The sequence below is a fragment of the Carcharodon carcharias genome, assembly GCF_017639515.1.
Source record: "Carcharodon carcharias isolate sCarCar2 chromosome X unlocalized genomic scaffold, sCarCar2.pri SUPER_X_unloc_8, whole genome shotgun sequence".
Classification (NCBI taxonomy): Eukaryota; Metazoa; Chordata; class Chondrichthyes; order Lamniformes; family Lamnidae; genus Carcharodon; species Carcharodon carcharias.
In genome coordinates, this window is record NW_024470885.1 from 388,529 (window position 1) to 403,764 (window position 15,236).

General features: G+C 54.9%; 1 protein-coding gene across 3 annotated transcripts in view; it reads right to left on the reverse strand.

The window, feature by feature from the left end:
- The window catches only part of LOC121275108 (poly(rC)-binding protein 3-like), a 158,451-nt gene extending 146,177 nt beyond the window's left edge, over positions 1-12,274 (reverse strand). For all 3 annotated transcript variants that reach the window (XM_041182523.1, XM_041182522.1, XM_041182521.1), the window contains exon 1: positions 12,218-12,274. The gene's annotated coding sequence lies outside the window, so the exon portion shown is untranslated. The remainder of the gene's footprint in view (positions 1-12,217) is intronic.
- Positions 12,275-15,236: the final 2,962 nt, after the last annotated feature.

Genomic DNA, 15,236 nt, shown 5'->3' on the forward strand with positions numbered 1-15,236 from the left:
CCCTCTCTCACACACACACACACACAGACACTATCTCCCCCCCCATCTCACACACACACACACACACACACACAGACACTATCTCCCCCCCCATCTCACACACACACACACAGACACTATCTCCCCCCCCATCTCACACACACACACACAGACACTATCTCCCCCCCCATCTCACACACACACACACACACAGACACTATCTCCCCCCCCATCTCACACACACACACTATCTCCCCCATCTCACACACACACACACAGACACTATCTCCCCCATCTCACACACACACACACAGACACTATCTCCCCCATCTCACACACACACACACAGACACTATCTCCCCCCCCATCTCACACACACAGACACTATCTCCCCCCCCATCTCACACACACACACACACACACACACAGACACCATCTCCCCCCCCATCTCACACACACACACACACACAGACACTATCTCCCCCCCATCTCACACACACACACTGACACTCTCTCCCCCCCCCCCCATCTCACACACACGCACAGAGACACTATCTCCCCCCCCATCTCACACACACTATCTCCCCCCCCATCTCACACACACACACACACACAGACACTATCTCCCCCCCCATCTCACACACACACACACACACACTATTCCCCCCCCATCTCACACACACACACAGACACTATTTCCCCCCCCATCTCACACACACAAACAGACACTATTTCCGCCCCCATCTCACACACACACACAGACACTATCTCCCCCCCCATCTCACACACACAGACACTATCGCCCCCCATCTCACACACAAACACACTCACTATCTCCCCCCCATCTCACACACACACACACACAGACACTATCTCCCCCCCCATCTCACACACACACACACACAGACACTATCTCCCCCCCCCATCTCACACACACACACACAGACAGACACTATCTCCCCCCCCCATCTCACACACACACACACAGACAGACACTATCTCCCCTCCATCTCACACACACACACACAGACACTATCTCCCCCCCATCTCACACACACACACACACAGACACTATCTCCCCCCCATCTCACACACACACACACACAGACACTATCTCCCCCCCCATCTCACACACACACACACAGACACTATCTCCCCCCCCATCTCACACACACACACACAGACACTATCTCCCCCCCCATCTCACACACACACACACAGACACTATCTCCCCCCCCATCTCACACACACACACACAGACACTATCTCCCCCCCCATCTCACACACACACACACAGACACTATCTCCCCCCCCATCTCACACACACACACACAGACACTATCTCCCCCCCCATCTCACACACACACACACAGACACTATCTCCCCCCCATCTCACACACACACACAGACACTATCTCCCCCATCTCACACACACACACACAGACACTATCTCCCCCATCTCACACACACACACACAGACACTATCTCCCCCCCCATCTCACACACACACACACAGACACTATCTCCCCCCCCATCTCACACACACAGACACTATCTCCCCCCCCATCTCACACACACACACACACAGACACCATCTCCCACCCCATCTCACACACACACACACAGACACTATCTCCCCCCCATCTCACACACACACACTGACACTATCTCCCCCCCATCTCACACACACACACAGACACTATCTCCCCCCCCATCTCACACACACTATCTCCCCCCCCATCTCACACACACACACAGACACTATCTCCCGCCCCATCTCACACACACACACACTGACACTATCTCCCCCCCATCTCACACACACACACTGACACTCTCTCCCCCCCCCATCTCACACACACGCACAGAGACACTATCTCCCCCCCCATCTCACACACACTATCTCCCCCCCCATCTCACACACACACACAGACACTATCTCCCCCCCCATCTCACACACACACAGACACTATTTCCCCCCCCATCTCACACACACAAACAGACACTATTTCCCCCCCCATCTCACACACACACACAGACACTATCTCCCCCCCCATCTCACACACACAGACACTATCGCCCCCCATCTCACACACAAACACACTCACTATCTCCCCCCCATCTCACACACACACACACACAGACACTATCTCCCCCCCCATCTCACACACACACACACTGACACTATCTCCCCCCCATCTCACACACACACACAGACACTATCTCCCCCCCCATCTCACACACACACACACAGACACTATCTCCCCCCCATCTCACACACACACACTGACACTATCTCCCCCCCATCTCACACACACGCACAGAGACACTATCTCCCCCCCCATCTCACACACACTATCTCCCCCCCCATCTCACACACACACACACACACAGACACTATCTCCCCCCCCATCTCACACACACACACAGACACTATTTCCCCCCCCATCTCACACACACACACAGACACTATTTCCCCCCCCATCTCACACACACAAACAGACACTATTTCCCCCCCCATCTCACACACACAGACACTATCGCCCCCCATCTCACACACAAACACACTCACTATCTCCCCCCCATCTCACACACACACACACACACACACACAGACACTATGTCCCCCCCATCTCACACACACACAGACACTATCTTCCCCCCCATCTCTCACACACACAGACACTATCTTCCCCCCCATCTCTCACACACACAGACAGTATCTCCCCCCCCCATCTCACACACACACACACACACAGACACTATCTCCCCCCCCATCTCACACACACACACACACAGACACTATCTCCCCCCCCCATCTCACACACACACACACACAGACACTATCTCCCCCCCCCATCTCACACACACACACACACACACAGACACTATCTCCCCCCCCCATCTCACACACACACACACAGACACTATCTCCCCCCCCCATCTCACACACACACACACAGACACTATCTCCCCCCCCATCTCACACACACACACACACACAGACACTATCTCCCCCCCCATCTCACACACACACACACACACAGACACTATCTCCCCCCCCATCTCACACACACACACACACACAGACACTATCTCCCCCCCCCATCTCACACACACACGCACACACACACAGACACTATGTCCCCCCCATCTCACACACACACAGACACTATCTTCCCCCCCATCCCTCACACACACAGACACTATCTTCCCCCCCATCTCTCACACACACACACACTATCTTCCCCCCCATCTCTCACACACACAGACAGTATCTCCCCCCCCCATCTCACACACACACACACACACACAGACACTATCTCCCCCCCCATCTCACACACACACACACACACACACAGACACTATCTCCCCCCCCATCTCACACACACACACACAGACACTATGTCCCCCCCATCTCACACACACACAGACACTATCTTCCCCCCCATCCCTCACACACACAGACACTATCTTCCCCCCCATCTCTCACACACACAGACACTATCTTCCCCCCCATCTCTCACACACACAGACAGTATCTCCCCCCCCCATCTCACACACACACACACACAGACACTATCTCCCCCCCCCATCTCACACACACACACACAGACACTATCTCCCCCCCCATCTCACACACACACACACACACACACACTATCCCCTCCCCCCTCCCGGGGTGGTCATTAATATTAATGTTGCCCCCCCTCCCCTCTCTCACACACACACAGACACTATCTCCCCCCCCATCTCACACACACACACACACAGACACTATCTCCCCCCCCATCTCACACACACACACACAGACACTATCTCCCCCCCCATCTCACTCACACACACACAGACACTATCTCCCCCCCCATCTCACACACACACACACACAGACACTATCTCCCCCCCCATCTCACACACACACACTATCTCCCCCATCTCACACACACACACACAGACACTATCTCCCCCATCTCACACACACACACACAGACACTATCTCCCCCATCTCACACACACACACACAGACACTATCTCCCCCCCCATCTCACACACACAGACACTATCTCCCCCCCCATCTCACACACACACACACACACACACAGACACCATCTCCCCCCCCATCTCACACACACACACACAGACACTATCTCCCCCCCATCTCACACACACACACTGACACTCTCTCCCCCCCCCCCATCTCACACACACGCACAGAGACACTCTCTCCCCCCCCCCCATCTCACACACACGCACAGAGACACTATCTCCCCCCCATCTCACACACACTATCTCCCCCCCCATCTCACACACACACACACACACAGACACTATCTCCCCCCCCATCTCACACACACACACACACACACTATTTCCCCCCCCATCTCACACACACACACAGACACTATTTCCCCCCCCATCTCACACACACAAACAGACACTATTTCCCCCCCCATCTCACACACACACACAGACACTATCTCCCCCCCCATCTCACACACACAGACACTATCGCCCCCCATCTCACACACAAACACACTCACTATCTCCCCCCCATCTCACACACACACACACACACAGACACTATCTCCCCCCCCATCTCACACACACACACACACACACAGACACTATGTCCCCCCAATCTCACACACACACAGACACTATCTCCCCCCCCATCTCACACACACACACACACAGACACTATCTCCCCCCCATCTCACACACACACACACAGACACTATCTCCCCCCCCATCTCACACACACACACACAGACACTATCTCCCCCCCCATCTCACACACACACACACAGACACTATCTCCCCCCCCATCTCACACACACACACACACAGACACTATCTCCCCCCCCATCTCACACACACACACACAGACACTATCTCCCCCCCATCTCACACACACACACAGACACTATCTCCCCCATCTCACACACACACACACAGACACTATCTCCCCCATCTCACACACACACACACACAGACACTATCTCCCCCCCCATCTCACACACACAGACACTATCTCCCCCCCCCATCTCACACACACACACACACACACAGACACCATCTCCCCCCCCATCTCACACACACACACACACAGACACTATCTCCCCCCCATCTCACACACACACACTGACACTATCTCCCCCCCATCTCACACACACACACTGACACTCTCTCCACCCCCCCCATCTCACACACACGCACAGAGACACTATCTCCCCCCCCATCTCACACACACTATCTCCCCCCCCATCTCACACACACACACAGACACTATCTCCCCCCCCATCTCACACACACACACACTGACACTATCTCCCCCCCATCTCACACACACACACTGACACTCTCTCCCCCCCCCCCATCTCACACACACGCACAGAGACACTATCTCCCCCCCCATCTCACACACACTATCTCCCCCCCCATCTCACACACACACACAGACACTATCTCCCCCCCCATCTCACACACACACACAGCCACTATTTCCCCCCCCATCTCACACACACAAACAGACACTATTTCCCCCCCCATCTCACACACACACACAGACACTATCTCCCCCCCCATCTCACACACACAGACACTATCACCCCCCATCTCACACACAAACACACTCACTATCTCCCCCCCATCTCACACACACACACACACAGACACTATCTCCCCCCCCATCTCACACACACACACACAGACACTATCTCCCCCCCATCTCACACACACACACTGACACTATCTCCCCCCCATCTCACACACACACACAGACACTATCTCCCCCCCCATCTCACACACACACACACAGACACTATCTCCCCCCCATCTCACACACACACACTGACACTATCTCCCCCCCATCTCACACACACGCACAGAGACACTATCTCCCCCCCCATCTCACACACACTATCTCCCCCCCCATCTCACACACACACACACACACAGACACTATCTCCCCCACCATCTCACACACACACACAGACACTATTTCCCCCCCCATCTCACACACACACACAGACACTATTTCCCCCCCCATCTCACACACAAACAGACACTATTTCCCCCCCCATCTCACACACAGACACTATCGCCCCCCATCTCACACACAAACACACTCACTATCTCCCCCCCATCTCACACACACACACACACACACACACACACACAGACACTATGTCCCCCCCATCTCACACACACACAGACACTATCTTCCCCCCCATCCCTCACACACACAGACACTATCTTCCCCCCCATCTCTCACACACACAGACACTATCTTCCCCCCCATCTCTCACACACACAGACAGTATCTCCCCCCCCCCATCTCTCACACACACACACACACAGACACTATCTCCCCCCCCCATCTCACACACACACACACACAGACACTATCTCCCCCCCCCATCTCACACACACACACACACAGACACTATCTCCCCCCCCATCTCACACACACACACACAGACACAATCTCCCCCCCCCATCTCACACACACACACACAGACACTATCTCCCCCCCCCATCTCACACACACACACACAGACACTATCTCCCCCCCCATCTCACACACACACACACACACACAGACACTATCTCCCCCCCCATCTCACACACACACACACACACAGACACTATCTCCCCCCCCATCTCACACACACACACACACACAGACACTATCTCCCCCCCCATCTCACACACACACACACACACACACAGACACTATGTCCCCCCCCATCTCACACACACACAGACACTATCTTCCCCCCCATCCCTCACACACACAGACACTATCTTCCCCCCCATCTCTCACACACACAGACACTATCTTCCCCCCCATCTCTCACACACACAGACAGTATCTCCCCCCCCCATCTCACACACACACACACACACACACAGACACTATCTCCCCCCCCATCTCACACACACACACACACACAGACACTATCTCCCCCCCCATCTCACACACACACACACAGACACTATGTCCCCCCCATCTCACACACACACAGACACTATCTTCCCCCCCATCCCTCACACACACAGACACTATCTTCCCCCCCATCTCTCACACACACAGACACTATCTTCCCCCCCATCTCTCACACACACAGACAGTATCTCCCCCCCCATCTCACACACACACACACACAGACACTATCTCCCCCCCCCATCTCACACACACACACACACAGACACTATCTCCCCCCCCCATCTCACACACACACACACAGACATTATCTCCCCCCCCCATCTCACACACACACACACAGACACTATCTCCCCCCCCATCTCACACACACACACACACACACACACTATCCCCTCCCCCCTCCCGGGGTGGTCATTAATATTAATGTTGCCCCCCCTCCCCTCTCTCACACACACACACACAGACACTATCTCCCCCCCCATCTCACACACACACACACACACAGACACTATCTCCCCCCCCATCTCACACACACACACACAGACACTATCTCCCCCCCCATCTCACACACACACACACTATCTCCCCCCCCATCTCACACACACACACACACAGACACTATCTCCCCCCCCATCTCACACACACACACTATCTCCCCCATCTCACACACACACACACAGACACTATCTCCCCCATCTCACACACACACACACACAGACACTATCTCCCCCATCTCACACACACACACACAGACACTATCTCCCCCCCCATCTCACACACACAGACACTATCTCCCCCCCCATCTCACACACACACACACACACACAGACACCATCTCCCCCCCCATCTCACACACACACACACAGACACTCTCTCCCCCCCCCTCACACACACACACTGACACTCTCTCCCCCCCCCCCATCTCACACACACGCACAGAGACACTCTCTCCCCCCCCCCCATCTCACACACACGCACAGAGACACTATCTCCCCCCCCATCTCACACACACTATCTCCCCCCCCATCTCACACACACACACACACACACAGACACTATCTCCCCCCCCATCTCACACACACACACACTATTTCCCCCCCCATCTCACACACACACACAGACACTATTTCCCCCCCCATCTCACACACACAAACAGACACTATTTCCCCCCCCATCTCACACACACACACAGACACTATCTCCCCCCCCATCTCACACACACAGACACTATCGCCCCCCATCTCACACACAAACACACTCACTATCTCCCCCCCATCTCACACACACACACACACACACAGACACTATCTCCCCCCCCATCTCACACACACACACACACACACACAGACACTATGTCCCCCCCATCTCACACACACACAGACACTATCTCCCCCCCCATCTCACACACACACACAGACACTATCTCCCCCCCATCTCACACACACACACACAGACACTATCTCCCCCCCCATCTCACACACACACACACAGACACTATCTCCCCCCCATCTCACACACACACACACAGACACTATCTCCCCCCCCATCTCACACACACACACACACAGACACTATCTCCCCCCCCATCTCACACACACACACACAGACACTATCTCCCCCCCATCTCACACACACACACAGACACTATCTCCCCCATCTCACACACACACACACAGACACTATCTCCCCCATCTCACACACACACACACAGACACTATCTCCCCCCCCATCTCACACACACAGACACTATCTCCCCCCCCATCTCACACACACACACACACACACACACAGACACCATCTCCCCCCCCATCTCACACACACACACACAGACACTATCTCCCCCCCATCTCACACACACACACTGACACTATCTCCCCCCCATCTCACACACACACACTGACACTCTCTCCCCCCCCCCATCTCACACACACGCACAGAGACACTATCTCCCCCCCCATCTCACACACACTATCTCCCCCCCCATCTCACACACACTATCTCCCCCCCCATCTCACACACACTATCTCCCCCCCCATCTCACACACACTATCTCCCCCCCCATCTCACACACACACACAGACACTATCTCCCCCCCCATCTCACACACACACACAGCCACTATTTCCCCCCCCATCTCACACACACAAACAGACACTATTTCCCCCCCCATCTCACACACACACACAGACACTATCTCCCCCCCCATCTCACACACACAGACACTATCGCCCCCCATCTCACACACAAACACACTCACTATCTCCCCCCCATCTCACACACACACACACACAGACACTATCTCCCCCCCCATCTCACACACACACACACAGACACTATCTCCCCCCCATCTCACACACACACACTGACACTATCTCCCCCCCATCTCACACACACACACAGACACTATCTCCCCCCCCATCTCACACACACACACACAGACACTATCTCCCCCCCATCTCACACACACACACTGACACTATCTCCCCCCCATCTCACACACACGCACAGAGACACTATCTCCCCCCCCATCTCACACACACTATCTCCCCCCCCATCTCACACACACACACACACACAGACACTATCTCCCCCACCATCTCACACACACACACAGACACTATTTCCCCCCCCATCTCACACACACACACAGACACTATTTCCCCCCCCATCTCACACACAAACAGACACTATTTCCCCCCCCATCTCACACACAGACACTATCGCCCCCCATCTCACACACAAACACACTCACTATCTCCCCCCCATCTCACACACACACACACACACACACACAGACACTATGTCCCCCCCATCTCACACACACACAGACACTATCTTCCCCCCCATCCCTCACACACACAGACACTATCTTCCCCCCCATCTCTCACACACACAGACACTATCTTCCCCCCCATCTCTCACACACACAGACAGTATCTCCCCCCCCCATCTCACACACACACACACACAGACACTATCTCCCCCCCCCATCTCACACACACACACACACAGACACTATCTCCCCCCCCCATCTCACACACACACACACACAGACACTATCTCCCCCCCCCATCTCACACACACACACACAGACACTATCTCCCCCCCCCATCTCACACACACACACACAGACACTATCTCCCCCCCCCATCTCACACACACACACACAGACACTATGTCCCCCCCATCTCACACACACACAGACACTATCTTCCCCCCCATCCCTCACACACACAGACACTATCTTCCCCCCCATCTCTCACACACACAGACACTATCTTCCCCCCCATCTCTCACACACACAGACAGTATCTCCCCCCCCCATCTCACACACACACACACACACAGACACTATCTCCCCCCCCCATCTCACACACACACACACACACACAGACACTATCTCCCCCCCCCATCTCACACACACACACTATCTCCCCCCCCCATCTCACACACACACACACACAGACACTATCTCCCCCCCCCATCTCACACACACACACACAGACACTATCTCCCCCCCCCATCTCACACACACACACACAGACACTATCTCCCCCCCCATCTCACACACACACACACAGACAGACACTATCTCCCCCCCCATCTCACACACACACACACACACACACACAGACACTATCTCCCCCCCCATCTCACACACACACAGACACTATGTCCCCCCCATCTCACACACACACAGACACTATCTTCCCCCCCATCCCTCACACACACAGACACTATCTTCCCCCCCATCTCTCACACACACAGACAGTATCTCCCCCCCCCATCTCACACACACACACACACACAGACACTATCTCCCCCCCCATCTCACACACACACACACAGACACTATGTCCCCCCCATCTCACACACACACAGACACTATCTTCCCCCCCATCCCTCACACACACAGACACTATCTTCCCCCCCATCTCTCACACACACAGACACTATCTTCCCCCCCATCTCTCACACACACAGACACTATCTTCCCCCCATCTCTCACACACACAGACACTATCTTCCCCCCCATCTCTCACACACACAGACACTATCTTCCCCCCCATCTCTCACACACACAGACACTATCTTCCCCCCCATCTCTCACACACACAGACACTATCTCCCCCCCCATCTCACACACACACACACACACACACAGACACTATCTCCCCCCCCATCTCACACACACACAGACACTATCTTCCCCCCCATCTCTCACACACACAGACACTATCTTCCCCCCCATCTCTCACACACACAGACACTATCTCCCCCCCCATCTCTCACACACACAGACACTATCTCCCCCCCCCATCTCACACACACACAGACACTATCTCCCCCCCCCATCTCACACACACACACACAGACACTATCTCCCCCCCCCATCTCACACACACACACACAGACACTATCTCCCCCCCCATCTCACACACACACACACACACAGACACTATCTCCCCCCCCATCTCACACACACACACACACAGACACTATCTCCCCCCCCCATCTCACTCACACACACACACAGACACTATCTCCCCCCCCCATCTCACACACACACACACAGACACTATCTCCCCCCCCATCTCACACACACACACACAGACACTATCTCCCCCCCCATCTCACACACACACACACACACAGACACTATCTTCCCCCCCATCTCTCACACACACAGACACTATCTCCCCCCCCCATCTCACACACACACAGACACTATCTCCCCCCCCCATCTCACACACACACACACAGACACTATCTCCCCCCCCATCTCACACACACACACACAGACACTATCTCCCCCCCCATCTCACACACACACACACACACAGACACTATCTCCCCCCCCATCTCACACACACACACACAGACACTATCTCCCCCCCCATCTCACACACACACACACAGACACTATCTCCCCCCCCATCTCACACACACACACACACTATCCCCTCCCCCCTCCCGGGGTGGTGATTAATATTAATGTTGCCCCCCCTCCCCTCTCTCTCACACACACACACACACACAGACACTATCTCCCCCCCATCTCACACACACACACACACACACAGACACTATCTCCCCCCCCATCTCACACACACACACACACTATCCCCTCCCCCCTCCCGGGGTGGTGATTAATATTAATGTTGCCCCCCCTCCCCTCTCTCACACACACACACACACACACAGACACTATCTCCCCTCCGCCCCCCCCCCGGAGGTGGTGATTATCATTCACGCTGCGGGTTATATTTGCGCCGCGGATTTTCTCACCTCTCTGGCCGCCTCGGTCTCGGAGTTGGGGGGAGGGGGGGGGGGGTCGGAGGGAGGGGGGGTCGGGGGGGGGGTATTTTTGGGGGTAAAACAGGAACAGGGTCAAGGGGGGGATGAGGAGGGAAACTCGCCAAATGGCGGCGGCGCCGGAGACAAAGAATCTGACCCTTCACCCCAGCCCTCACCCTTCACCCCTCGCGGGGGGTTGTGGGGGGGGCGGGGCCCGCCGACTGCGGCTGCGCTCGGCCGGCGGGCCCGCCCACCGCGGCTGCGACGGGCCGGCGATCCGCTCAGCGCGCCTGCGCCCGGCCGCCGTCCCGCTCAGCGCGCCTGCGCCCTTCCTCCCGCTGCACCGCGCCTGCGCCGCTCCGTCCCTCCTCCTACTCCCAACCCCCAATCCTTTTTCTGACGTCACTGCCCTTTTCCACGCTCCTGCGCCCCGCCTTCTGCCCGCTGCATTATTACGTCACTCCTTCACTCTTCCCCCCCCCACCCGCCCCCTCGGCGGCGTTTGGTGCGTCACATGCCGCGCAGCGCGCTTGCGCCCCGCCGGCTCCGCTCAGGTTGCCGACGGTTGTCAGTGCGCCTGCGCTGGCGCCCGCCTTCGGGGCGTGGCCAGCTTTTCTTGCCCTCATTGCGCCTGCCTTGCGTGCCCGGCCGTGCTGTGCACGCGGGCTGCGCGTTCCCATTGAGCCTGGCGCGGCGCCTGCGCATGATTCGCGCGGCTGTGTGTTCTGCCGCTGTGGTGTTTTTGTGGGGCCGGGGCCGGGGCCGGGGCCGGGGGGCGGGGTCGTGTTGTCCTCCTCAGCGCGCTCGCGCTCTCCTGCGCAGCTCCGGCTCGGCAGAGCGCCTGCGCGCTGTGGATTACTCGCACTGCGCCTGCGCGGCATCTCCTGATCGGTGAATGCGCTTTTGTTGGTCCCCTCCGCCACCCTTCCTTGGGTGGCGAAGGTCCTTACCGCGCATGCGCCGCCATAATCTCTTTTCGGATGGGTGTAAATTGGTAATTCAGCGCATGCGCATTTCCCCTTTGTTGGTCAAGTCGCAGTGCGCATGCCTAGCCGCCATGTTTGATAGGGTCTCGGTGAGGTGAGGAGGTGAGACCGTCTGTTTAACGCGCGGACATTCAGGAAACCATGGCCGAGCCGCCAAAAAGAAGAGGCCGCGAGTACCGCGTGAAATCACGTTATATTCGGCCGCGTGACTAATCCGATTGCAAGCCCCGCCTCGGATGGTTCTGGAACATTCCAAACCGGCGGCTCCTGATTGGATGAGGCTTCTGTCCCTCAGACCCCCACCTGTGCCACCATTGGCTGTCGGCTCTTCGTTCGCCGCAGCGATTGGTGCAAACATCTGTCGCTCCATGCGTCCTGCGTTCTTATTGGTTGGTGCAGGCGTGCTTTGTAATTTGCCCGTGACTAATGGCTAGATGAAATGTCAGTCAAGCCTCGGACAGTTCCTATTGGGCGGACGCAGTCTTACCCCCTTTCTATTGTTTGGATCCGTGGTCTGTCACTTTTAAAGCTTTCTATTGGTGGGATCCGTTGTGAGTCACAATGGGCACCGTTCTATTGGTTAGACATGTTGTCAGTCACACTTCCGATAGCCCCTATTGGTTGGATATTGTTTTTTCACGATTTGCAGCCTTTCTATTGGTTACGTCTGTTGTCGGTCACACATTGGACCATGTCTATTGGTTGAAACATCTGTCAGTCATGTTTTAGTCCGTCCCTATTGTTTGGATCAGTTGTCAGTCACACTTTGGACAGTCCCTATTGTTTGGGTCAGTTGTCAGTCACACTTTGGACAGTCCTTATTGTTTGGGTCAGTTGTCAGTCACACTTTGGACAGTCCCTATTGTTTGGGTCAGTTGTCAGTCACACTTTGGACAGTCCCTATTGTTTGGGTCAGTTGTCAGTCACACTTTGGACAGTCCCTATTGTTTGGGTCAGTTGTCAGTCACACTTTGGACAGTCCCTATTGTTTGGATCAGTTGTCAGTCACACTTTGGACAGTCCCTATTGTTTGGGTCAGTTGTCAGTCACACTTTGGACAGTCCCTATTGTTTGGGTCAGTTGTCAGTCACACTTTGGACAGTCCCTATTGTTTGGGTCAGTTGTCAGTCACACTATGGACAGTCCCTATTGTTTGGGTCAGTTGTCATTCACACTTTGGACAGTCCCTATTGGTTGCATCAGTTGTCAGTCACACTTTGGACAGTCCCTATTGTTTGGATCAGTTGTCAGTCACACTTTGGACAGTCCCTATTGGTTGCATCAGTTGTCAGTCACACTTTGGACAGTCCCTATTGTTTGGATCAGTTATCAGTCACACTTTGGACAGTCCCTATTGGTTGCATCAGTTGTCAGTCACACTTTGGACAGTCCCTATTGTTTGGATCAGTTGTCAGTCACACTTTGGACAGTCCCTATTGGTTGCATCAGTTGTCAGTCACACTTTGGACAGTCCCTATTGTTTGGATCAGTTGTCAGTCACACTTTGGACAGTCCCTATTGTTTGCATCAGTTGTCAGTCACACTTTGGACAGTCCCTATTGTTTGGGTCAGTCACATATTGAGTTCAACATCTTCAGACCATGAACAATCTCCTCCATCCTTACCCCATTTTGGTCCAGTTTTTAAAAATTCTGATAATTTTTTATTCATTTCTTTTCACTGCTTATCGTTACGTGTTCCTCCTACCCCACCAGGCTATCTGTCCCTGCTTTCTACGTTGTGAAAGTACAGACCGCTGACCCTTGTTTTGCTACTAACACATTCTGCTCTTTATGCCGCTATCTGCAGCTTCTCTAGTCTTTAACACTACCATTAACACTTCCCTTTTCCTGTGTCCACGACATCTCTGTCAATCTCTCTTAGCTCCCACCTGTCGCTGACCTTTTATTTTGTTCCACCTGTTCCAACCCTTCTTAAACAGTATAAAATCCATCATAATTCTCGTTCTCTTTAGCTCCGACGAAGAGTCATACGGACTCGAAACACGAACTCGGTTTCTCTCT